The following is a 25,483-nucleotide window of genomic DNA, read 5'->3' as shown; positions in this document are numbered from 1 at the left end:
CACTGTCTTTTGGCCGTCGCTCTACCCACATCAGAGCGAATTAAGTACTTTGAAGACCCTATCTGAAGTGAAGAGTCAATCAGAGCCCTGCTCAATATTAACTCTTTAACAGAATAAGATAGAAAATTAACCAAAATTTTCCTTGGGGCGTTTCTATCAGAATGTCTACGAAAGGGGTCTCTATGGGCTCTCTGTATTTCGTGCTCTAAATCAATATCCGGTCTGTCTTTTAAAATACCTTCTCTCAAAAGCTTGCAAATCATTGTTTTAACATCTCCATTCTCAGACTCCTCCGGTATTCTCAAAAACTTCAAATTGTTGCGACTTGCATGAATTTCCAACCTTTCCATATCCTGCTGGAGGGTCTGATTCTTGGCTTTCTGATCAGATATTGTTTTAGACTGCGCTTGTGAGGTCCTTGAGAGCACCGCAACCTCGCCCTCCAATGCTACGGTTCTGATACATATATCATCCAATTTTCCTTCCAAGGTGGTGCATTTCTGAGCGATTTCCCTTTGGTTACTTTCAGAAATTTCAAATTTGGGTAAAAGTTTTGCCAAAAGATCTTCCTGCAAAGATCTAAGCAAGTGCTCCATACTTTCACCTCCTACTTTATGTTGTTTATCCTCACTTGAGCCACTTCCTTCCGGAGAGACAGCTGTCACAGGGCATATATTGCCAGATACAGAAACCACAAGCTGTGAGTCATCCTTACACAGATCAGTGTTTGGGACGCTTGGGACGTCATCTGTTACCTCTATTTCCGGATCTATCGATAAAGGTGTATACCTATTTTGCAAGGTCACTGCAACCGAGTTTTGTGAAATCACAGGAGTCGAGATCTGCTCAACAGTGGAGGGGTCTAAATTATATACTGTTTTCTCCATGATTTTGAAGTATGATGTTAAGGAGGGGGCAGGTTTTGGAGCTGCAAATGTCTTTTTCTTTTGCTTTTGCTTTTTCCCCTCTACGCTCTTATTCTTCTTCTCTTTTTTCCGTAATGGGGTTAGGGGGGTCGGCCCACAGTCTCGGTTTAGAGGGTATAAGAGCTCTCTATCTGGCAAAGAACGGAGGAGATACCTACTCCTTACTACCGGATGGGCAGTACTTTGCAAAGGATTGTTTGTGCTTAAGTCTTGTTTTGTGCTTAAGTCTTGATTAGAACTTATTTTATTGCAGTCCTGCTGCAGACAAACACTCTCTGCTGTATCCAATGTGGTATCTAATGGGGTCTTAGGCTTTAAACCAGCAACCGAGTCCATGCCCTTAGGTTCTATGGATGTATAGTAAGCCGGCCCCGGTGCTCCAGAGACTTTTCCTCGTAAACTCTGCTGTACCTTTAGCGTGGATATGCCACAGTCATTAATCAGCTTCTCCTCCGCTCCCCAACCACAATACCCACTCACCGCATATGTTAGGCAACCTCTGGGGTAGATCCTGGCAGCAGCCCCTCGTATTCTCCTCCAGTAGCCAAACGCCGTGTAGAGACCTCCTCTCTCACCCCTCTCACCTCGTCCGTGCTGAGCGCAATCACCCCTTCCGCCTCCGACCTCCACGTCCACGCCCATCAGCCTCTGATGTCTCCGACTAGGTCCTAATGCCGCCGGCTCCGTATCTCCGTGTTACCGGAGGGGTCACTCAGGGAGGGAGAAAGTAATTCACCCCTATTAGTTAGCTATACTGTAAGAAGGGAAAGAGTGCAAAACCCGCTCGCTTACCACATGGATTTCCAAAGCGCGACGATACATTAATCCGAGAGACCAGACATCCCCGTCAGGAAGGAGCTCTCACGACCGCCGTCAGCCGACCGCCATCTTCCTCCGGATCCCAGCCCCCTATATATACATAGATTCCTAACATTTTCTCCCAAATACTTAAGAGAGATTTGGAAACATTAGAGTTTCCTTGTGAGTTCGTTTTGGGACAATACATTGATGATTAGATGATAGCTGGATAAACAAAAGAGGGCTGTAAGTTGGGCACCATTGCATTACTGAATCGTTTGGCTAATAATGGGCGTACGTTTTCTCAAAATTACAGTATTGTCAGACAAAAGTTACTTATCTGGGATAGCATATACAGAAAGAATTGAGGATGATGTCCAAGAATCACATCTCCGCGATTTTGAGAATGAATCCAACAATATCACTTAAGAAGCGAGGGTATTTCTAATAATGATTCAAATCCCAACTTTCCTTTAATTACAAAACCATTACAGAGGTTGACACGGTTCAATTCATTGACTCAATTTGATTTAAAAAAATAAAATCATACAAGTGTACGGAGGCAAAAGAACATTCCAACACGAATGTTCGTGAAAATAGTAATACCATTAAGAGAATAAAATCATTCAAATGTACAAGATAAAAAAACAGCATACAATGCTCAAACATCATCAATATTATCATATCCACAAAAAGAGTCTATCAATTTAGATATCCATTCGGGGAAAAAGAAGCAAGTTGCAGTGCCTTATGTCTTGAGCTGAAGACCCTGATAGGTACTGTGACCCATAAAAACAGATTTTGGGTGGTGTTAAGAGCTGTAAATATAATAGAGCGAGTTTGAGGTGTCCAAAACCCACAGTTAAAAGAAGAGTTCTTAAAAATGTATGACAAAGTGTTTTATATATAGGGCATATAAGTACGATGTGCAAAGTATTGCCTATGGAGACCTGGTCACAAGTGCATGGTGGCAGATCCGTATTCTTACACCATGTGCCGATAGAGAAACACAGCTGATGGAACGTGCCCAGTATGAAATGGGTCAGTAAATGCTGTTGATGACTTGTCATTTCAAGAAGAAGATATGTGTCTATCCCATAAACATTTTCACATGACAAATTGACGATATGTCTGTTTGGCCAAGGTGGAGACTTCCCTCTTGGCCGCCACCCTGAGACAAACGGCATGTCTTAACCAAACAACATCTTGTTTCACAATGCTTTCTAGGTCAGAAAATAGCTTGGGCCTCCCAAGGGCTTTAAAATTTCCCCTCACATAGTGCAACCAGTATACATCGGATATATTGTCCAAATAAATTCCTTAAATAGCTTTCATTCACTGTTAGAATTAGGTCTCCAATCCAATTATTTCACCAGTTTAGGAGATGTGAACTTTCACCTAGAATCAATGACAGATAAAGACAAATCAGACCTCCTTAAAATGACATCGAACTTTGGACTCAAACAACGGATACAAGACCCTACACATTTAGCAGGTCATATGCTAGATGGTCTCTTTACTAACAATCCCGCCATCTCCAATCCTTCCGCACTTCCTCTAGTGTGGGCAGATCATCGCGCAGTACTTTTCAACTATAAGCTATCCTCATTTAAAACTTGGATTATACCAGACACTAAGGTACTTAGACCCTGGCATAAAATTGATCCCACAGTATTTGCAACACAGCTGACACAAAGCCAACCTGGCCTTGAAATGGAAGTTGATTCCTCAGCCATAAACTACACCACATAGCTTGAATCTAATTTCGCAAAGCTAGCCCCCACCATTTCTCTGAATAAATACAGAGGCACTCTATCAGCTTCCTGTTTTTCTGAGGCCTTAAGATTTGAAAAACAAGCATGTAGGAGGCAAGAGAAGAACTGGCGCAAAAACTATGATGAATTCGAAAAACATCCCTATAAAGCTATTCTTGCAAAGTATAAAAAGAACCTCATCAATGAAAAAAGTCAGTACTACACGCAACAAATTGAAAATGCTTGCAATTCCAGTAAATAACTTTTTCTGGTTGTAAAGAAACTTACTACAGTTACAAAAAACTATTTGTCTAGACATAACTCAGACTTCTTTAACTTGCTTGCCCACACATTCAAAAATAAAGTTGATCAAATATTTGACTTTTTTCACAAAACTAAGGTTAATACCAATCATAAAGATCAGGAAACAACGAATGAGACATTGCTCTTAGAATTCACTCCAACATCCATAAACCAAATAGCTATGCTTCTCTCTGCTGCGAAATCTGGATCCCCAGATAACACTTGCCCCCCTAAGATTCTACAACTGGCAAATCAGTACCTCACCCCCTACTTGTCATCAGTATTTATTCAAATGCTTATACGAGGATCTTTTCCTAGCATTTGGAAACAGGCCTGTATCCTCCCCTTACTAAAAATCCAAACCTGGACATTAGCGTTCCGGCCAACTACCGTCCCATATCGAGACTCCCTCTTCCGGCAAAAATCATAGAGAAAATAATCAATGTAGAACTATCTAATTTTACTTCTAAAAATCAGCTCTTAGAACACAGTCAGTTTGGGTTTAGAGCAAATCATAGCACTGAGACTGCATTGATAAAAACTACGTAAGTGATATGAATGGCATTAGACAGTCGAGGGTCAGCAGCTCTTATCTTGCTGGACCTGTCTGCAGCATTCGATACGGTGGTCAATGGCTTATTGATCCACCGTCTGAACATTATAGGGATAGAGGAAAGGCTCTTACTCTACTAACATCCTTTTTATCAGGGAGATCCCAAACGGTACATTTAGGTCAGTTTAAATCCTCACCATTTACCCTGCCTTATAGGGTCCCTCACGGCTCCTCGTGGAGCCTGATGCTTTTTAATATCTATGTCTCTGAACTCGCCCCGCTGATTAGAAGTTTTAATCTGAATCCAACATCATACGCTGATGACACCGAGCTGGTGATTTCTGCGGTGGATAAGGATGTTAATCATTCTCTAAAACTACATGACGGTATGACTGCCCTGAGTAGCTGGATGATCAAGCACTGCTTGAAACTAAATTCAAGCAAAACGGAGGTGATACTGTTCGGTAACCTCTCTCCAGCTTGGTCTCCAGCCTGGTGGCCAAGAAACCTGGGCACATCTCCTATCCCAGTAATGAAAGCCAAGAACCTTGGCTTTATCATGGATGATAAACTCAACTTGAAGACCCAGGTGTCTAAGGTTGTATCCTCCTCTTTTTTCACCATCAAAACTCAGAAAAATCCTCCCCTTTATTCTTAGAAACACCAGAAAAACTGTTGTGTCCTCTCTAGTCTTGTCCAAGCTGGACTATTGTAATGGCCTATACATGAATCTTCAAGCCAGATTACTTAATAAGCTGCAGGCGGTACAGAATGCTGCAGCTGCCAGATTGATCCTGAATGTTCCCAAATATCAGCCAATAGCGACAGGCATTCAGAGTCTTCACTAGCTTCCAGTATGCCAACAAGCCAAATTTAATGCACTCTGCATTGCTCACAAGGCTCTTCACAGAGAAGGTCCAATTTAGTTGGTACTCTCCAAGTAGACCTCTCCTATCAGCCAATGCAAGCCTGGTTCCCACCGTTAGAATTAAAAAAAGCGACCTGGGGTGGTAGGAGATTCAGTCACCTCTCTTCCACTATATCTTAGGACCATACCCACCCTTCTTGCAGTCAGGAAACAACTCAAGACTTGGCTTTTCAGAAATTAGCTATACCTTAGAGCAGTATGTTTATGATCCTGAAAGCGCCAAGACACCTACGGGTATACGTGTGCTATACAAGCTTCAATAACATAACTATTTACCAAATTCAAACAATCCCAAATGACTAGCCTATTAAGGCTTAGTTCCTTCTTTAGCCAGCCTGCACACCATTATAAGAGCAGTCACATACAATTAAAGTCAGCACCTGCACCTTGGAGGCCCCTTAGAAATGTATTCTCTGCCACCAGAATCGCGGCTATATTAACATAGCTCCAGATCTCACAACCACATGTGGAAATTGGGATACACTTAGCTTTATAGACAGCAAGCATGATTTGCAATGGCTTCTTACCCAACCGGGCTGGGAGGAGAGGTCATTTACACTGGTGCAGGCCCTCTTAATGTTTCCAATGTTTTTTTTTAAATACAGGTTGCCAGCTGAGACCTGAGTATATTTAAATGCCTAGATAAGTAAAATGATCTACCTTACTTAAAACCCCTCCCTGCATCATAAAGGTTGAGCTTTTAGTGTTTTTCAGACCCAGGTCCATAACATGATATTTCTTAAAATTAGTAAGTAGGTCCATAAAACCAATAAAAAGGTCTAGTAGCCACTGAAGGCTTCTGGCGGTGCGAGCGATCAGAACTACATCCTCTGGATATAAAAGAGCTAGGAAAAGTCTTCCCCCAGCTCTTGGGACATCTAACCCCTGTCAAAAAGCACATTTTAAGCGATTAATATACATTATAAATAGAAAGGGTGCCAAAATACAGCCCTGCCAGATACACCTTTTTCAATCAAAGAGCTTAGTACATTCCCCATTGCTTCCATATCTGACAGAGTGTGTCAAACCATGATGAAGATCCTTATGAAAAACAACCAATGTATGTCCCACCCCCATGGACCCCAGCTCTTCCCAGAGCTTATCTCTGTTTACCTTATCAAAGGCAGAACTGAGGTCCATGAAGGCATGGGTTTAGAATCCCCTTTTGGCCCTCGTGTATTTATTTATAACAAGATGTAAGTTGAGGTTCTGCTCCACCGTGCCTCTGCCAGACCAAAACCCATATTGCAGTTCGGACAGTATATTGTTCTCTTCCGCCCACTGGGTAAGCCTCTTCAGAAAAACCCGACCAGTGATTTTTACTTCAACGTCGATTAGAGAGATAGGCCAGTAGCAAGCAGGGTCACTCCTGTTCTCCTTACGAAATACAGGCACTATCATGGAATGACGCCATGCCTCAGGCAAAGCGCAAATTATGGTGGCATTAATATGAAGGGTATGAAGAGGAGCCCAAAAATCTACTAGGGACTTAAACAGGTCCCTGGGACCCCATTGGCGCACAGAACCATGCCTGCAGGAAGGGACAAAATAGCATCCCTTATCTCTTCCCAGTGAAGCATTAGCTTGTGGCCCTGTTGTAGGGTTGGGGTTAGTGATTCTGGGTCATTTCCCTGGTATTAGGCAGAAAAATGGTCCTCCCAAACATGGGCCGGGACTTAAGCAGCCTGAACAGACACCAGGTCCTCCTTGAAGAAGGGGAGATTGACCACCTTCCAGAACATAGTGCTATCTTTCAAGGTACTAGTTGTGAGAAGAGCCTCCCTACATATATCTCTTTAATTCAATCAGCCTATGTTTTAAGGCTGCTCTGTATTTAGCTCTTCACTCTTTCACCTCACCATTATCTTGTTTTTTTAAGCATAGTTAAAGGTACCTTGTGCGCCCTCGTACATTTCTTGTCAAACCATCTACTCAGGGCTGGAGAGCCTGACCACCCTAGCTTCAAAAGGGCAGAAATAACATGGGTGCATACCGTGTCAAAAGCCCTTAATATCAGGGGGGTGGGATTGAATAAAATGTGTACTTGTCCATGGGACAGGTTGCTTCATAAATCTACTTGCCCTGTTAGAAAATGCATTCATCCCTTTCGTGCCATGTAGTGTAGTAACACATTATGTCAGCCATCTCATTATATAAGAGCTCTGATATAGCCTCTATGATTATGCCAGGGCTCATGCCATAGTAGGGTTTGAATACTAGCAATTCCTTTATCTTGCCCCCTTTCTGCAGATCTAGATACTGGGGTTGAAGGTAGTGGTAAGCAGTAGTTCCAGGATTGGAATGCCCTTTTGAATCTGTACAAACCTTCTAACGTGCATGTTTAAGGGTTTTTACCAGCTCTTCTCTAATCTTTTCCCCATTGAGAAAGTTTGGAAATTTACTCTTGACAATGGCAGACGTAAAACTTCTTCCAGGGTTGGAAAAAATGTGGTTGGAGGTTATGTGAACCTGCAAACGCTCAACAATTTTCGCTTGAGCAAATCTGCACATGCATGTTTGCTCATGCTAAAATGCAATTAACAAATATTTTCTAGGACTATGATTTTTTTTACCTTCTTCTGTAAATTCTTGTCAATTCATGAAAGCCGTAAATCTGCACTAACGCAAGGGCATATACCATGGGTGAACCTTTGAGATTTCTTTAATAATTGACGCCTAATTACATGTGGTGTTAACCAAGACCTTTTGTGTTTATTAACATTCTATCTCTGTTTGTCTGTCGGCTGGCTTCACTATGAGTGGCAGCATTATGCCCTTTCAAAAGGAGCATATTTGCACACAAAGTAGTTTTGTTCAGTGCAAGGAACTAATGTGGCAGTATGTGATTTTTGAGACCAAAAATGTTGTTTGGGTTTTTGCCCATGCTTGTTATAATGGTGAGGGTCCGGCAGCTCCCACGTCAAAAAGTTTTTACAAAAACCATGCCAAAACAAGACTTGCATTGACAAAATCAAAAGGCTGACCACCAATTTCAGACCAGGGGACCGATTAGGAGTGCAGTGAATCCTCATCCTCCGGACCGGCGGAAGACACCGCCGGCCCGGAGGGTGCGTATTCATCGCTGCGGTGATAGAAAAGACCCCCGCCAGATTAGGATGGCAGGGGGTCATCTGCCGACGGGGAGACCGTCAGCCGCTTTTCCGCCGCGGTCCCGCGGCAGAAAAGCTCTAATAATGTGGTGGTGTCTATCAGACACCGCCAGCCATATTAGGATGCATGGGGAAACATGCTTTTCCACGGTGGGTTTTCCGCCGTGGAAAAGCATGTGGTCTTTGGCATTTGGGGGCCCTTTGCGGGCCCCCAGGGTGTCGGGGGGTGCACATGGGGGGTACCTATGGTACACCACAGCATTTACATGCACAAAGCGGCAGGCACCGCGAGGTGCCTGCCACTTTGTGCATGTAAATGTTAAACATGCATTTTTAACCTTGCGGCCGGTGCTGCTTCAAGCAGCACCCGCCGCAAGGTTAAAGATACGGTATGTGACCGCCAGGGTGGCGGTCACATCCTAATTACACTGGAGGGACCGCCGCTGCCCCTGCGGACGGTCCCTCCATCTCGGGGATGGTGGACGGACACAGGTCCGTCCGCCATCCTAATAGGCCCCGTACTGTCTTTGCCAATGCTGTTTTCCATAATCTTGTTGTAACTGGTTACAAAGATGTTACAAAGATTTTCCATTAGGAATATTTTGGGGAAATACTAGCATTCATCAACACATTTTATAAAGGACGAAGCAAAGAAATGGTTCCAAAAGTTTTACAGTTGTTTAGCAAAGTGTTTTTTTTCCTAGTTGCATTTTTTTGTGCACATTTTATTTTGAAAGTAAAGAATCATCCATCTTGCTTTTAAGCTCCTGCACATATTTACATTTAATCAGAGAGCATTCTATGAGCATTATACATAGCCTCATACTGCTAAACTTTGAAAACATGTGTACACATCTATACTGAAACCGCTGTAAGTAGTGCAGTCCAAGCTTACAACATTTCCTAACAATCAAGGCTTTTCATTTATGAACCGTAAATACAAGTTGTAACATGAACACAAAAATTACCTTGACTGCAGACAATGCCCTTCCGTGATCCATAATATGGTACTGTAAACTGGCAGCCAAGTGGTTTGTTCTGCAGGGTGTTGGGACTACTTGTCCCAAGGACAAAATACACATGAAACCTTGTCCTTGACCCCAAACAATATGTCCTGGCCGTCAGGCTATAGGAATTCCACACCCCTGTAATATGCTATACTGTAGTGCCTCTTCATCCAGGCAAATCTGGAATTCAGATTGACAAGACGTAATCAGCTCAGCGATACAAATCTCAGGAATTACTTTGTCCCACTACGCCCCTGGCTTTGAGGTTGACTGGGGCTCTGAAATAATGATGTGTAACAACCTGCTTCTTATCCCAGTGAAAACTAGTGGAAAGAGGATCATGGTTGCTAGTGATATTCCTATCTACTGAAAAAGAATTTAGGGAGGAAATCAACAACATTCTATTTGGAATAACTTTGGCGCCGGTTGGCAAATCTGCGCAATATTTTCCAAACTTTTGGCCAGCTCCGGTCCGCTCCTATCCTGAAAGTTTCACGGTTATTCATCAAGCGGGGGCCGAGAATAAAGGGGGGTCCCAAAACGCGTTTTCCCCATGCAATTTCCCATAGGACCTTTAGCTGCAGCTATAGCCCGAACTGCTGAACGGAATTACACCAAATTTGGCAAAGAGGTAGTCCTTGGTTCAGACTCGTGCCTTTTGCTTATTTGGTGTAAATCCGTTCAGTAGTTCCTGAGAAAATGACAGTTAAAGTCATTTACATATCTATGGGCTCGGAGGGTCCGCATCCAAATCAGGAAGTGTTGGCAGCCATCTTATGCCTTGGTAGAACTGAGGCACAAGAAACCAAAGAAAAAACTTCGCAAAACGCAAAAAGGGGGTAGGGTAAACACACCCTGACCCCCTAGGCCTGCTCAGGGGGTCCCACAAGGACCCCCAGGGCCCCAACAAATTATTATGATTTTTTTTTTTTAAATCAAATGATGCGCGATATAAAGAAAAAGAAACGTGGTATCCCGCGGTAAATATTATAATTTGCCCCCGGGGGCATTATTAAAAACAAAAGTGTGGGGGGGCTCTAATTTAATATATGACGGGGGCTCACAGGGCCCCCTCCCCGCAGCCCCGGGGACCGCCACCCCCGAGGGCTTCTATCAAATGGGTGGGGGGGCTCTCAGGCCTGGGAACGCCACCCCCGGGGCTTTAAAGTATTAAATAGGGGGGTTCTGAGGCCCTCCAGCCCCGGGGACTGCCACCCCGGGGCTCTAATTTAATATATGTGAGGGGGCTCACGGGGCCCCCCGCAGCCCCGGGACCGCCACCCCTGGGGCTTCTAACAAATGGGTGCGGGACTCTCTGGCCCCCTCAGCCCTGGGGACCGCCACCCCCAGGGGCTCTAATTTAATATATGCGGGGGGCTCACGAGGCCTCCCCGCAGCCCCGGGGACCGCCACCCCCCGGGGCTTCTAACAAATGGGTGGGGGGCTGTCAGGCCCCCCCCAACCCCGGGGACTGACACCCCCCGGGGCTTAGGAAACTGGGGGGTGGCTCTCAGGCCCCCCCAGCCCGGGGACCGCCACCACCCAGGGCTACTTAAAAATGTGGGAGGGGGCCACGCGGCCCCCCTCCTAGAGCCATCGATGGCCCTGGGGACCGCCACCCTCAGGGCCGGCTCCTGCAGTGTCCCGGGGTACCCACCCCCGTTACGCTGCTGTTTGCAATGGCAGGGCGGGAGCCTCGTGGCTCCCTCTCTGCCATTGCAAACTGCTTTGCTTCATTGAAGAGAGAGCAGGGAAACCTGCTCTCGCTTCAATGAAGCAAATCTGATTGCTTTTCCATATGGGAAGCGGCATGTTAGCTACTCCCCATATGGAAAAGCGATGCCGGCTCCTGCAGGAGACGGGGAGACGGCGGGACCGTGGGGGGATTGGGGACCCCCCACAGTCCCCAATGGTGAGGGCCAGCCCCAGGGGATGGGGTCCCCGGGGCTACTAATGGCCGGGAGGGTGGCTCCCCTCCCCATTAAAAAATGGGGAGGCCCCGGGGGATGGGGTCCACGGGGCCTTGAAGTGGCCTGAGGAGGGGGGAGCCCCCTTCATAAAAAAGATACATGTAATTGGCCATGGGATGGGGTATGGGCTCCCCGGGGCCCGGAATTGGCCACGGGAGGGGGGCCACGCGGCCCCCTTCCCACAAAAAAATGAAAAAAATTATATTTGGGGGTCAAGTCCTGGGGGATGGGGTCCCCAGGGCCCCAAAAAAGAAAAAGGAAGGGGGGCCACACAGCCCCACTTTCAATTTTTTTTTTTTAAAGACGCGATCGTCCCTAGGCCCCACCCCCTCCTTGCACCACTCTGCAAACGCACCCCCTTGTGCGTTTGCAGAGGGGGAACACACTCCCCTTGAATAGTGGGGGTCCCTGGGGGCCAACTAGCCCACCAGGAACCTCCAGTATGCACCAGGGGGCTGTGTTGCAGAGAGGTGTTCTGAGGCCACGCCCCTTTTTACACCTCTCAGCAACGCAGCTCTGTGGCACTTACTGGAGGTACCTGGTGGGCTAGTTAGCCGCTAGGGGACCGCAGGATTAAAGAGGAATGAATTCCCCAACTTAAAACGCGCCACAGGGCGTGTTTGCACACATGTCCCTGCAGGCCCCGCCCCCTTACTTCACCATTGTACAAATATTCCTCTAAAATCAGCCGAACTACGAATTCTGATTTACTCACCATTTATCAGGAGAGAACCCAGTGCGGCATCTTTTAGCCCGGCACTGACCCTGGAAAGTAATTCTAAGCGTACTTACCAGTTACTTGTATTCCCTTCCATAGGAATCCATTGTGTGGTTTTCATCAGAAAAGTTTCTGTCGATTTTTGAAACGTACAAATATTCCTCTAAAATCAGCCGAACTACGAATTCCGATTTACTCACCTGTTATCAGGAGTGAACCCAGTGCTGCATCTTTTAGCCCTGGGGATGAATGTTTTGCCATTGTGCAACATTCCGTCCATCATCTTGTTTGTTTTGCTGTTCACCCTATGTGGGAAGGGTATGCCCAGACGTGGGTCCCTTGCTCACTAAGCAAATGGAGTCAAGCTATCCTGGCTGAAGACGGCTAATAGCCAGAAACCGGTCCTAGGTTGCTTGATTCCGATCCAGGGAAGACATGGCTTGGCATTTCGGGCTGGACTGTTCCCATGAGGCACAGGGTCAAGACTGATTTGCATATGGCCATGTCTGAACTGGGGTGGCTTGGTGAGCACAATAACGATGAATTAAACACAGATCTGTGACTGGGGGTGAATGTTTTGCCATTCTGCAATATTCCGTCCATCATCTTGTTTGTTTGCTGTTCACCCTATGTGGGAAGAGTAGGCCCAGACATGGGTCCCTTGCTCACTAAGCCACTGGAGTCAAGCTATCCTGGCTGAAGACGGCTGATAGCCAGAAGCTGGTCCTAGGATGCTTGATTCCTGTCCAGGGAAGACATGGCTTGGCAGTTCGGGCTGGACTGTTCCCATGAGGCACAGGGTCAAGACTGATTTGCATATGGCCATGTCTGAACTGGGGTGGCTTGGTGAGCAAAATAACGATGGATTAAACCCAGATCTGTGACTGGGGTGAATGTTTTGCCATTCTGCAACATTCCGTCCATCATCTTGTTTGTCTTGCTGTTCACCCTATGTGTGAAGGGTATGCCCAGACGTGGGTCCCTTGCTCACTAAGCCACTGGAGTCAAGTTATCCTGGCTGAAGACGGCTGATAGCCAGAAACCGGTCCTAGGATGCTTGATTCCGGTCCAGGAAAGACATGGCTTGGCAGTTCGGGCTGGACTGTTCCCATGAGGCACAGGGTCAAGACTGATTTGCATATGGCCATGTCTGAACTGGGGTGGCTTGGTGAGCAAAATAACAATGGATTAAACCCAGATCTGTGACTGGGGGTGAAGGTTTTTGCCATTGTGCAACATTCCGTCCATCCTCTTGTTTGTTTTGCATCTTTTACCCCAGCACTGACCCTGAAAAGTAATTCTTAGCGTACTTACCGGTAACTTGTATTTCCTTCCATAGGAATCCATTGTGTGGTTTTCACCAGAAAAGTTTCTAAGTGTCGATTTTTGAAACGTACAAAAATTCCTATAAAAACAGCAGAGCTACGAATTCCGATTTACTCACCTGTTATCAGGAGTGACCTCAGTGCTGCTTCTTTGAGCCCAGTACTGATCCTGAAAAGTAATTCTAACCGTACTTACCAGTAACTTGTATTTCCTTCCATAGGAATCTATTGTGTGGTTTTCACCAGAAAAGTTTCTAAGTGTCTATTTTCACAAACAAAAAATATTCCTTAAAAATTGCCTGTATGACTTAAACGCATTCTTTCGACTGTTTACAGGAGATGCACCCGTGCTGTATCCAGGATCCACCACTGAGTAAGAAAAAGTCAAGTCAACACTACTTACCTGATAAGTGAATGTCCTCCCTTAGGATAACATTGGTGATTCTATGTGAAAAAGTTTCTAAGTGTCAACTTTGAAAATACAATAATATTCCTTAAAAATCACTACTGTAACCAAAACGTTTTTACTCAACTGTTTACAGGAGATGTCCCAGGACTCAATCTAGGATCTAGACTTGTGGTTAGACAAGTAATCCAAAAAGTAACTAATTGCATTTAAGTAGAAATTCACATTGAGCTCAATGTTGCATTGTGTCTGAAATTGTGTTGCGCATTACAACAACTGTAACTACTGTACTTAAAAGTGTATTGCCTATTTGCAAAGTATTTAAACTAAAGTAATTCATTCTGAGAAAGTATATTTTGTAATGTAATGTATAATGTAATTATAATGTAATTTAAAAAAAAGATCTAAAAAGAAATAGTTTAAAAAAATGTAGTAAATCAGTATCAAAAAAATAAATATAAGAATTAATACATTTAAAAATTGTCATTTACAAAACCTTTGAAATTCACTGAGAAAAACATAGGTTTCAGACATGTTATAGTTAGGAATTAGCATTTAAAAAACCTTAGAAATTCACTGAAAAAACCCATAGGTTTTTGAGGTGTTATAGTTAGTTCAGTCATTTCACTTGTACAAAACCACTGAAATTCCCCCGTTATAGTTAGTTGTACTTACTATAACTCGCGCGCCCGCAGTCCACTACTGATGATGTCATACTATATCATTCATGACATGGTCAGTGACATCACTGATGACATCTCAAATGACATCACTGATGACATCACTGTTGACATCATCCACGTGACAATCTGATGCATCTTATCATACACACACTAGTATAACCTTTAAACACTCATTATAAAATATGGAGTACCATATTTGAAACCATTGACACACCAATACAAGTTTCTAAAAAACCACTCAGTGATTCCTACATCTACACACACATCTAAACACTTACCTATAGATTCACTCATACATGCTAACAAAGATCAATAGAACTCTATTAAATATACTTATACACCTACATCAACATTACACACCAGCACACATCCTATTCACTTATGCAGTCATCCTACTCACGTATGCAAACAATTGATCATACTTATATTTCTAAGCTACACACATACACAAACACCACTTTATTGATTGATATAGATAGTAATCACTATTACAAGTATACAGTTATCCATATGTCACTCATACAATCACTGAGTCTTTTGTATACTTATTTATATACAACGGTCACATACACTGCCTTTATATTTCTAGTTTCTTGGACATGTATCATTGAGAAATATATTTACTCATCTCCACCCCCATAAAGAGATTTACTCACCAAAACAACTATTTCCACATACAGTCTTAACCTCATATATCTACTAAAGCAACTATTTACACATCTTTGGGCAGTCACACACCTCCCATCCAACCACACACACATTCATTCACTATCCCATACAAATACTCACTTAACTAAATAATAACTAATATAGACTTTCACATAGCTAGTAACCAACTTATGTACGGTAGTAGTTTACACAACAAGAGATAGAGTGATACAGGTATTTATACAGTTTAATCACTATCCCATATATTTAGTAAGACACTTTAAATTTGTCACTTAGACAGTCAATCACATTGCTACTAAATCCTCCAGTAAGCAAAAATCAAAATAGGGAGTGAAGAGGTAGTGCTTAAAAAGCACTGGGGTGGATGCACCCTCCTCCAGTCAATGGTATATTCAAACAACAAGATCCACCTCTAACAGGTTTTCCTATGAGCCAAGATATGACAGGCATACACAGTATTTGTTAAAATACCCCTCACACACCAAAAGGTCCCTTGGTGACACATCACGGAAGCCGCGGACGAGGGAGGATGCGAGGAGAACTCGAGGTTGAATGGAAGTTTCATTTACCCCTCATTCCTGATCGGCTCATGGGGCATTGTCTCCAACTTATTTCAGCCCACGAATCAGTAAAACTGTTAGGGCTCTATAAACTGTAAATTAATTGCATGCCACATAGGTATTAGAATATCTGTTTCACCTGTATATACACATAACACACATTGCTGGCAACATTAGTGAGTGATAGAGGGATCTGACCCCGTCCTGACGAAGAGGCAGGCAGCCTCGAAACATGTTGACACCATCAGGAGAACTAGCTCATTGACAAGCTGTGTTTTTATCCGCCACACCAATTTTTAACAATACCAGCCTATGAGTAATAAAGAATTTTTTTGTTTTCAAAAGGCCAGGTATTCTTTTAGCCTCACTTTCCCTATCACTTTTTGACCCTACTTACACTCACAACAATACACCTCACATAGCACTTACAATATCTGAGTGCTCCAGCGTAGTCGCTAGTCGTAGCACGCCCTGTCCCGCAGCAGGGCGGGAAGACCCTGATGATGAAGCATGACACCAAGAGACCTTTTGGTGTGTGAGGGGTATTTTAACAAATACTGTGTATGCCTGTCATATCTTGGCTCACAGGAAAACCTGTTAGAGGTGGATCTTGTTGTTTGAATATACTAAATCCTCCATTCAGACACTTATACATCCACTCAGTCTTCAGGGCAGATTGCTATATAAATATAATACTTATTTAAATATCTAAATATCGAACTAAACCACATTCACTGGATGATGTCCTCAGCGATGTCATCAGTGATGTAATTTGAGATGTCATCAGTGATGTCATCAGTGATGCCACTGACCATGTCATGAATGATGTAATATGTGACATCATCAGCAGTGGATTGCCGGCGTGCGAGTTATAGTTAGTACAACTAACTATAACGGGGGAATTTCAAGGGTTTTGTACGAGTGAAATGTCCAACTAACTATAACACCCCTAAAACCTATGGTTTTTTCAGTGAATGTATATATATATATATATTATATATATATATATATATATATATATATATATATATATATATATATATATATATATATATATATCACACTCCACACTATCGCAAAAGCAAAAGTGAAGAGACCAACAGCAGGGGAGTGTTAGAAAAAACGGCTTTATTCCATCACACAGGTAAATGGCAGTTCTCCTTCACCCACTACAGGCGAATGCATTTCGGCGTCTTCTGCCTTCCTCAGCGCCATGGGTGTAAGTGAATCAGGAAGGTTCGTGTCTCTCGGATATAATAATCCTCCCTTCCTGATTGATTGCACACAGTCCTGCTCCTTAAAGATATATGCCTCTGGTGGTCCGTTTTTGTTGCTACGCCTACCAGTCCCAGGATGCATTATCCATTGTTCGTATGCTATTATGTGGAGCAGGTACTTGAAGTTGCTAGGGGGAACCGTCCTTCGCCCCATGCTTGCGGAACACCGCCGTCTCCTCATCTCCCCAACCGCTTTACCCCGCTGTCATCAGGAGCACTTTGGGCGGGGGCGAGGCTGAAATCAAGCCTAGCCCAGCGTGAGGCTGAGTGACCTCTACACCGCCATTTCACGTCCCGAACCAGCAGGGGGGTTCTGGTGATTCCGGTAATCCGGATTGTTTCCATTTAGAACCAGCTGAACCAGAGCCAACTTAACAAAGCGGGGGCCTCTTTGCGCGTAACTGGAACCCGCGCCGAAAATATCACACTCCACACTATCGCAAAAGCAAAAGTGAAGAGACCAACAGCAGGGGAGTGTTAGAAAAAACGGCTTTATTCCATCACACAGGTAAATGGCAGTTCTCCTTCACCCACTACAGGCGAATGCATTTCGGCGTCTTCTGCCTTCCTCAGCGCCATGGGTGTAAGTGAATCAGGAAGGTTCGTGTCTCTCGGATATAATAATCCGCCCTTCCTGATTGATTGCACACAGTCCTGCTCCTTAAAGATATATGCCTCTGGTGGTCCGTTTTTGTTGCTACGCCTACCAGTCCCAGGATGCATTATCCATTGTTCGTATGTTTTGAGGCTATTATGTGGAGCAGGTACTTGAAGTTGCTAGGGGGAACCGTCCTTCGCCCCATGCTTGCGGAACACCGCCGTCTCCTCATCTCCCCAACCGCTTTACCCCGCTGTCATCAGGAGCACTTTGGGCGGGGGCGAGGCTGAAATCAAGCCTAGCCCAGCGTGAGGCTGAGTGACCTCTACACCGCCATTTCACGTCCCGAACCAGCAGGGGGGTTCTGGTGATTCCGGTAACCCGGATTGTTTCCATTTAGAACCAGCTGAACCAGAGCCAACTTAACAAAGCGGGGGCCTCTTTGCGCATAACTGGAACCCGCGCCGAAAATATCACACTCCACACTATCACAAAAGCAAAAGTGAAGAGACCAACAGCAGGGGAGTGTTAGAAAAAACGGCTTTATTCCATCACACAGGTAAATGGCAGTTCTCCTTCACCCACTACAGGCGAATGCATTTCGTCGTCTTCTGCCTTCCTCAGCGCCATGGGTGTAAGTGAATCAGGAAGGTTCGTGTCTCTCGGATATAATAATCCGCCCTTCCTGATTATTCCTGATATATATTTATATGTGTACAATATATAAGAGCCATACAGGTGTGAAGATTTAACTAACCAAAAATAATCAAGCATGTGTGTTTGTGGGGTTGAGAATTAAAAAAGGATTTTAAATAGGTGCCAAGCGGCATCAGCACATCGTCTGCCTCCTTCCCATGGATTTCATTGCACATATTATAGCCTTATATCCCGCCGTAGCGGGCTATACCGGCTATTAAAGGCCCGCTGAATCGTTAAAGGCCCGAGCCGAAGGCGAGGGACTTTAACGAGACAGCGGGACTTTAATAGCCGGTATAGCCCTGCTACGAAGGGCTATAAGGCTATTAGAACATTCTGCCACTAGAGGGCAGAATGTTCTAACAAATTAAACAAAGGGTTCTCGAAGCTCGAGGGGATATAAATCCCCTCGAGCTTCGAGAATCCTTTGTAGAACATTGGAATGTTGCTCTGCGGGCCTTTACCGGCCCGTAGAAGCAGGGAGCACTCCATTGTCTGCAATGGAGCTCCCAACATTCCAATGTTCTAATAATACCTAAGATCCTAATGTGGTTAGTAAAGGAAAGGAGAGCCCCAAGTATATGAGGGGAATTATTCAAAATCACTTCCAGTTTGTGGGTTACATCTAATTTAACAAAAGGACCCAGATACCTTAACAACCGCCTGACCTTCTACACCCCCACCCGCCAACTGCGTTCGTCCAACCAAGCCCTCGCCGCGATTCCACGCATTCGAAGATCCACCATGGGAGGTAGATCCTTCTCCTACCTGGCGGCTAAGACCTGGAATTCCCTCCCCTCCCACCTCCGTCGTACCCAGAACCACCTCTCCTTCAGGAAGCAACTCAAGACCTGGTTGTTCGATCAGTAGCGAACTCCTCTCCCCTAAGCGCCTTGAGACCCTCTGGGTGAGTAGTGCGCTATACAAATTTCTGATTGGATTGGATTGGATTGGATTGGAAAAGTCACAAGGCCCCTACTTGCTCTCCCACTGGTTGAGGTTGAAGCATTGATAGCAAAGAAAGCATAGCCATGACGATAAAAAAAAAAACGTATCCCCGAATCCTGAAAATATATAATGTCAAAGGGAGTTAGAGTCTTTGGCCAATCAGGATCATCTAGTTTCTCTCGCATACCTGCAATATTGCAGCTTAAGACCTGGAGCACCCTAAGGGAGGTTAACTCACTAGTAAGTTCCCTGCTATTTTGATCCTTCTCCAGTCAATCTTCATCATTCAGCCCGTTCCAAAGTTCATAATGATTAGACCAGGCAAGATTGAGTCTCAGGTACGGGACATAAGTACTTGCAGGTTTTATAATGTTGCCTTGGTAAGGGCCTCATTGGCTCGTCATCCCCACTGGCCGGGAAACAGCCTTTACAACAAGGTTTTTACCTCATACCTATACCACACATTTTTTACCACGCATGTTTTCACATTGCATATGCTTTTACAACATATGCCTTTACCACGCATTTAAGGTAAGTTCGGGCGTGGGGGTCTCCCCCCACAAATACATTGTTTATATATAGAAATATATATATATAAACAATGCATGGTAAAGGCATTTGTTGTAAATACATATGCAATCTAAATATTTGTGGGGTAAAAAATGCGTGGTAGAGACATGCAGAGTATTTCCCTGCGTTGTTCTGTGATACAACCCCACTAGCCAAGGTTTAAAGAAATAACCCACAGGCAATACTGAGATAACACTAGGGACTGTTAGACCTGCCCAAAAATGAGTTAAAATGAACTGGTTGTATGATGAAACCATGCATGAGATTATATTGCATGCCTTAACAACACAGTTTTTACTACGACTGCGTCTTTACCATGCCTGCCTTTTCCACGCATGCCTTTAGAACGAATTTAGTTGTAATGGCATGATTGGTAAAGACATATGCATCGTAAATATTACGCACTAGCCCCCCCACCCTCAGCCATAAATGCAACCCCAGCCTTGCAGATTACCCCCAGTCCTAAAAACTACCCAGCACCCAGCCCTGAACCCTAAAAATCAGCTCTTAAAAACTACCCCAACCCCAGCCTCACTGCCCTGAACCCTAGAACCGGCCCCAGCCCTAAAAACACTCCAGCCCACGCTCTGAGCCCTAAAACCACCCCAGCCCTAAAAATGACCCGACCCCCTACCGTGAGTCCTAAAACCCACCCCCCAGCCATACTTACCAAGATGTGTCCTGATCCATCCTGTCACGATCCTTCCTGTTCCTTCCATTATCGCCGCCCACCCGCCCTGAATCTAGAGTGTTAACTGCATTTACCATGCATATGGGTGGTAAAGGTATGCGTGGGTACGCTTGTGCGATAACAAAATGCGTGGTTCCGCATGCGTTGTAAATGCCGTTTCCAGAATGAACCCTGCCCTATGGGCATTACAAAAGTTTACAACAATGCAGTCACCCCCAAAAGATTCTTGAGTGCTACTTATCCACCCCATTGTTCGTACCATAATTATTTAATCAAATGCCATCTGTCTGGAATGGGGGGGGAACCCTCCCAATATGCCAATAAACAGCTTTTATCGTAAGTTGGTTATAGCCCTCCTGGGCGGGTTGCAGCAACGGCAGGGCATTAGCCAAGACTAAAACATAGGGGGTGCAAACGGGAGGAAGCTGCAGGGGCGCAGCAAAGGATGGAAGGCCCCAGGGAATTACAGTTCGGACTTTCTGGGTATGTGTTGGGGCCCCTGGTTATCTGTTTGATGAACACGTAAGAGCCCTGGACCTTCCCCGAGTTTACACTGAGATCTCTCTCCAGGGGGTGCCCCCACACTCTAGGAGCGGAGCCTGTGGGGCTGCAGGTAATTCTTCCTGTATCTCCTAATGAGCCTGTGTTAGCTGTACACAAAACCTGTTCTGATATTAAAGGGAGATGGGTACTATTACAACCTATTTTTCCACAGCGAGGATCAGTCCCCTGAGGGATTTTTGTCTGGGTGTTTAGAATCGGATATATTCTACACAGAATATTATCAACTTGTTCCTAAAGGGAGCCAACAGAGCTCTCCAATGAGCCCAGCCTATCCTCCAGCAAATCAAATCTATGGCTAATATTCTCTAAGGAAGAGTAAATGGTGGTTTCCAGATAGCTAAATAATTTCTGAATAGAGCAGCTCTCTATTACAGCAGCTGATTGCCCCCTTTTTGGCTGCCTGGTAGTGTTATTACTAGCTTGAGGGGTATGCGGGGTAACACCCTTTTACTTTGGCCCTTGACCCACCCACTTCATCTTCACCCCTCAAGAGTCTTTAGAATGTTGTCTGGGCTTGTATACCTTGCTGATCAGCCTGGGCTTCGATGCCAGATACAGCTGCGTGGCTCAGTTTTTTTGGGAGATTCCTACCAAAAACTCTGTGCTTGGAGCTATTAATGCACAGCCTCCCCAATAGCCATAGAATCAATGGCCTGTCTTGATTGGATCAACTGTTCCTCTACACAAGAGATCTCTGCAGAAAGTACACCCACAGCATTATTTAAGAAAGATACAATCAAAGTACTGATTATGGGGCATTTCTCCATCGTATTCTTCTCCTCCACTTTTCTTTTCCCTATAGCACATCTGAAAGGAAGATAATCCAGAGCTTTAGTTGATGTAAATATAAAAACAGATTTAGAGGATCTCCAACTACAATACACAAGTGCCCAAAGGAGTTCAGCCAGAGAACCTTCCAGGAAAAACTCTCCATGGAACAACTCTGCCACAAATAGACTCAAACATGCAGATGGATACAAAGGGAATAGCACCACAGGACCCTCTCTAACAAAGGAAGTAGAGAACCACAAGTCCAACCTGGATGCCAATAGTGCACGGAAATCTTGTGTTAGTACCACACATAGGGTAGATTATGCAGACCTCCTTTGGCTTGAATCGACCAGACCCATAAAGACCTGAGGGGAGGCATGTCTCACAGGTAAAAGTCAGATGGACACATAGTGATGTCGTATATTCGATACCTTGAAATGGCGAATGAATGAAAGCCTTCCTGGAGCGAAGACATGCTTTGTGTACGGCACCTATTTTAGGAATGCCTGCTTATAAAAAAGAGTGTAATTTATTCTATCATGCAAAAGAAGGATGTTCACTTTCTGTTCTTGCACAACAATATTACAATGCAAAATGGCATACTGTTACGACAAGGGTCTTCCTCAGGACTAAAAAAACTAAAGGACAGCCTTCAACAGAAGTATCCAGGAACACAGTGCTTGTGTCTTGCAGAATATCATCAAAGTATATTCCATATCACAATGGCCTCCAGCCGGAATACACTTGGTGGAGATCCAGTAAGTTTCGCCCAATAGTCCTCCTTGTTAAGTTCACAAAATCCTTCAATTAGATTTGTGGTGTTTGTGTCAAAATCGATTCATGTTTGGCAGCTGCCGGCTTGCTCTGCAAACTCATGTTTAACTCCTTCTGTTTGCAGGACACAAGCACTGTGTTCCTGAATACTTCTGTAGGAGGCTGTCATTTTGGTTTTTTAGCCCTGAGAAAGACCTCCCATGATGAATAATCAAAAACATGCGATCATAGTGTTGAAACATCAACATGAATATCATATATCCCATGTCAGCTAACCTACATATTGTATGTGTAACCACTGGGATTTTTTTTATTGTACACATGATGTATGTTAGTATGATTTATTGTATTGTATGTATTCTGTGTGTTATGGACAGTTGAACAATATATTGAATTGAGAAATTGCTTTCTGTGTCGTGTTTTGTGGGCTGTAGATCTAATTTTGTTGCTTAGGACTCGCTTGATGTATCTTTTTGTGAAGCTCTCATACTCTGTCTGAAAGGGATAATTTTTGGGCCCTCATTATCAATGCTCAATGAATAGCATTGTTTGCGATTCTTGATTAAGAATTGGATAACACTATAGAATTACTTGTATTTTGTAATTGTATAACCAGGCTCTGAGGGACACAGGGCAACCCCATTATACTTAATGATTGCTCAGAATGAATCAATTGTTATAGGTCACTTGTTTATTGTGTTATTACCTCATTCAGGGGAGAAACTTTACCCAGCATGGGAAGCAAGCATTTCTCAACTGCCAGATTGAGTGAATATGGGAAATAGATATTGGCAGCTCAAAATCTTTCTATCAAAAGATGAGAAATACTGAATCCACCTACTTCTTTACCTTGTCAAGAGATGAACGTGATGACCAGTGAATAGAGTTGATCATGATTGCATTGATGTAACGAAGTTATTCACTCAGCCAAGATCTGATATTCAAGATGTACCACTAGATTTGTCTGGTTTGGTTTTTTTTGTGGATGGCTTATGTTTGAGAGATGCCCAAGGACTTTTCCAAGCAGCATATCCTGTTTGCATGTTGACATGTATTATGGAGTAATTGTACACTTGCAATGTAACTTTGGCGTACATGGCTAACTTGATTGTCATTAACAGAGATTGCTGGATAGCCAATACATTGAGTGTTACAATCTACACTGATAGTCAGTATTGTTTTGGAGTGATTAATTATTTTGGCGAGTTTTGGTTGCAGCAGGGCTTCACGACTTCTGCTGGGACACCAATTCAAAATGGATCACACATTCTTGTTTTTCTCTATGCTTCGAAATTACCAAAGAAAATAGCAGTAATAAAATGAGCTGCTCATGAACATGGGGTTCAAAAAGGGGGGTGGTGATGGACAGAGTATCTGAATTAAGCAGAATACTCCTACCCAGTCAAAAGATCAGGGCTTGATCCATCACCGTTTTTAGCTCACTGCACCATCCCAGTTCAGAACCTGGCTACATGCAAATTAGTCTGACCCTGGCCCAGTGCATCATGGGAACAGGGCAGACCAAACTGCCAAGCCAATTCTTTACTGGAAAGGAAACAAGCTTCCGGGGACCGGTTTCTGGCATTACAGCCGTCTTCGGCCCGGCTTGCTTGAATCCTGATGGTGCAGTGAGCAAGGGACTCACATCTGAGCATACCCTTCCACACTTGTGGTGGCCAAAACGATTCAAAAAGGGGGGTGGTGATGGACAGAGTATCTGAATTAAGCAGAACACTCCTACCCAGTCAAAAGATCAGGGCTTGATCCATCACCGTTTTTTAGCTCACTGCACCATCCCAGTTCAGAACCTGGCTACATGCAAATTAGTCTGACCCTGGCCCAGTGCATCATGGGAACAGGGCAGACCAAACTACCAAGCCAATTCTTTACTGGAAAGGAAACAAGCTTCCGGGGACCGGTTTCTGGCATTACAGCCGTCTTCGGCCCGGCTTGCTTGAATCCTGATGGTGCAGTGAGCAAGGGACTCACATCTGAGCATACCCTGCCACACTTGTGGTGGCCAAAACGATTCAAAAAGGGGGGTGGTGATGGACAGAGTATCTGAATTAAGCAGAACTCATATCTGAGCATACCCTTCCACACTTGTGGTGGCCAAAACGATTCAAAAAGGGGGGTGGTGATGGACAGAGTATCTGAATTAAGCAGAACACTCCTACCCAGTCAAAAGATCAGGGCTTGATACATCACCGTTTTTTAGCTCACTGCACCATCCCAGCTCAGAACCTGGCTACGTTTTGGCCACTATAGGAGTGGAAGGGTATGCTCAGACATGAGTCCCTTGCTCACTGCACCATCAGGATTCAAGCAAGCCGGGCCGAAGACGGCTGTAATGCCAGAAACCGGTCCCTGGAAGCTTGTTTCCTTTCCAGTAAAGAATTGGCTTGGTAGTTTGGTCTGCCCTGTTCCCATGATGCACTGGGCCAGGGACAGACTAATTTGCATGTAGCCAGGTTCTGAACTGGGATAGTGCAGTGAGCTAAAAAACGGTGATGGATCAAGCCCTGATCTTTTGATTGGGTATGAGTGTTCTGCTTAATTCAGATGCTCTGTCCATCACCACCCCCCTTTTCTGAATCGTTTTGGCCACTATAGGAGTGGAAGGGTATGCTCAGACATGAGTCCCTTGCTCACTGCACCATCAGGATTCAAGCAAGCCGGGCCGAAGACGGCTGTAATGCCAGAAACCGGTCCCCGGAAGCTTGTTTCCTTTCCAGTAAAGAATTGGCTGGGTAGTTTGGTCTGCCCTGTTCCCATGATGCACTGGGCCAGGGACAGACTAATTTGCATGTAGCCAGGTTCTGAACTGGGATGGTGCAGTGAGCTAAAAAACGGTGATGGATCAAGCCCTGATCTTTTGACTGGG

Source organism: Lissotriton helveticus, chromosome 8 (assembly GCF_964261635.1).
Source record: "Lissotriton helveticus chromosome 8, aLisHel1.1, whole genome shotgun sequence".
Classification (NCBI taxonomy): Eukaryota; Metazoa; Chordata; class Amphibia; order Caudata; family Salamandridae; genus Lissotriton; species Lissotriton helveticus.
This window is presented reverse-complemented; position numbering follows the sequence as displayed.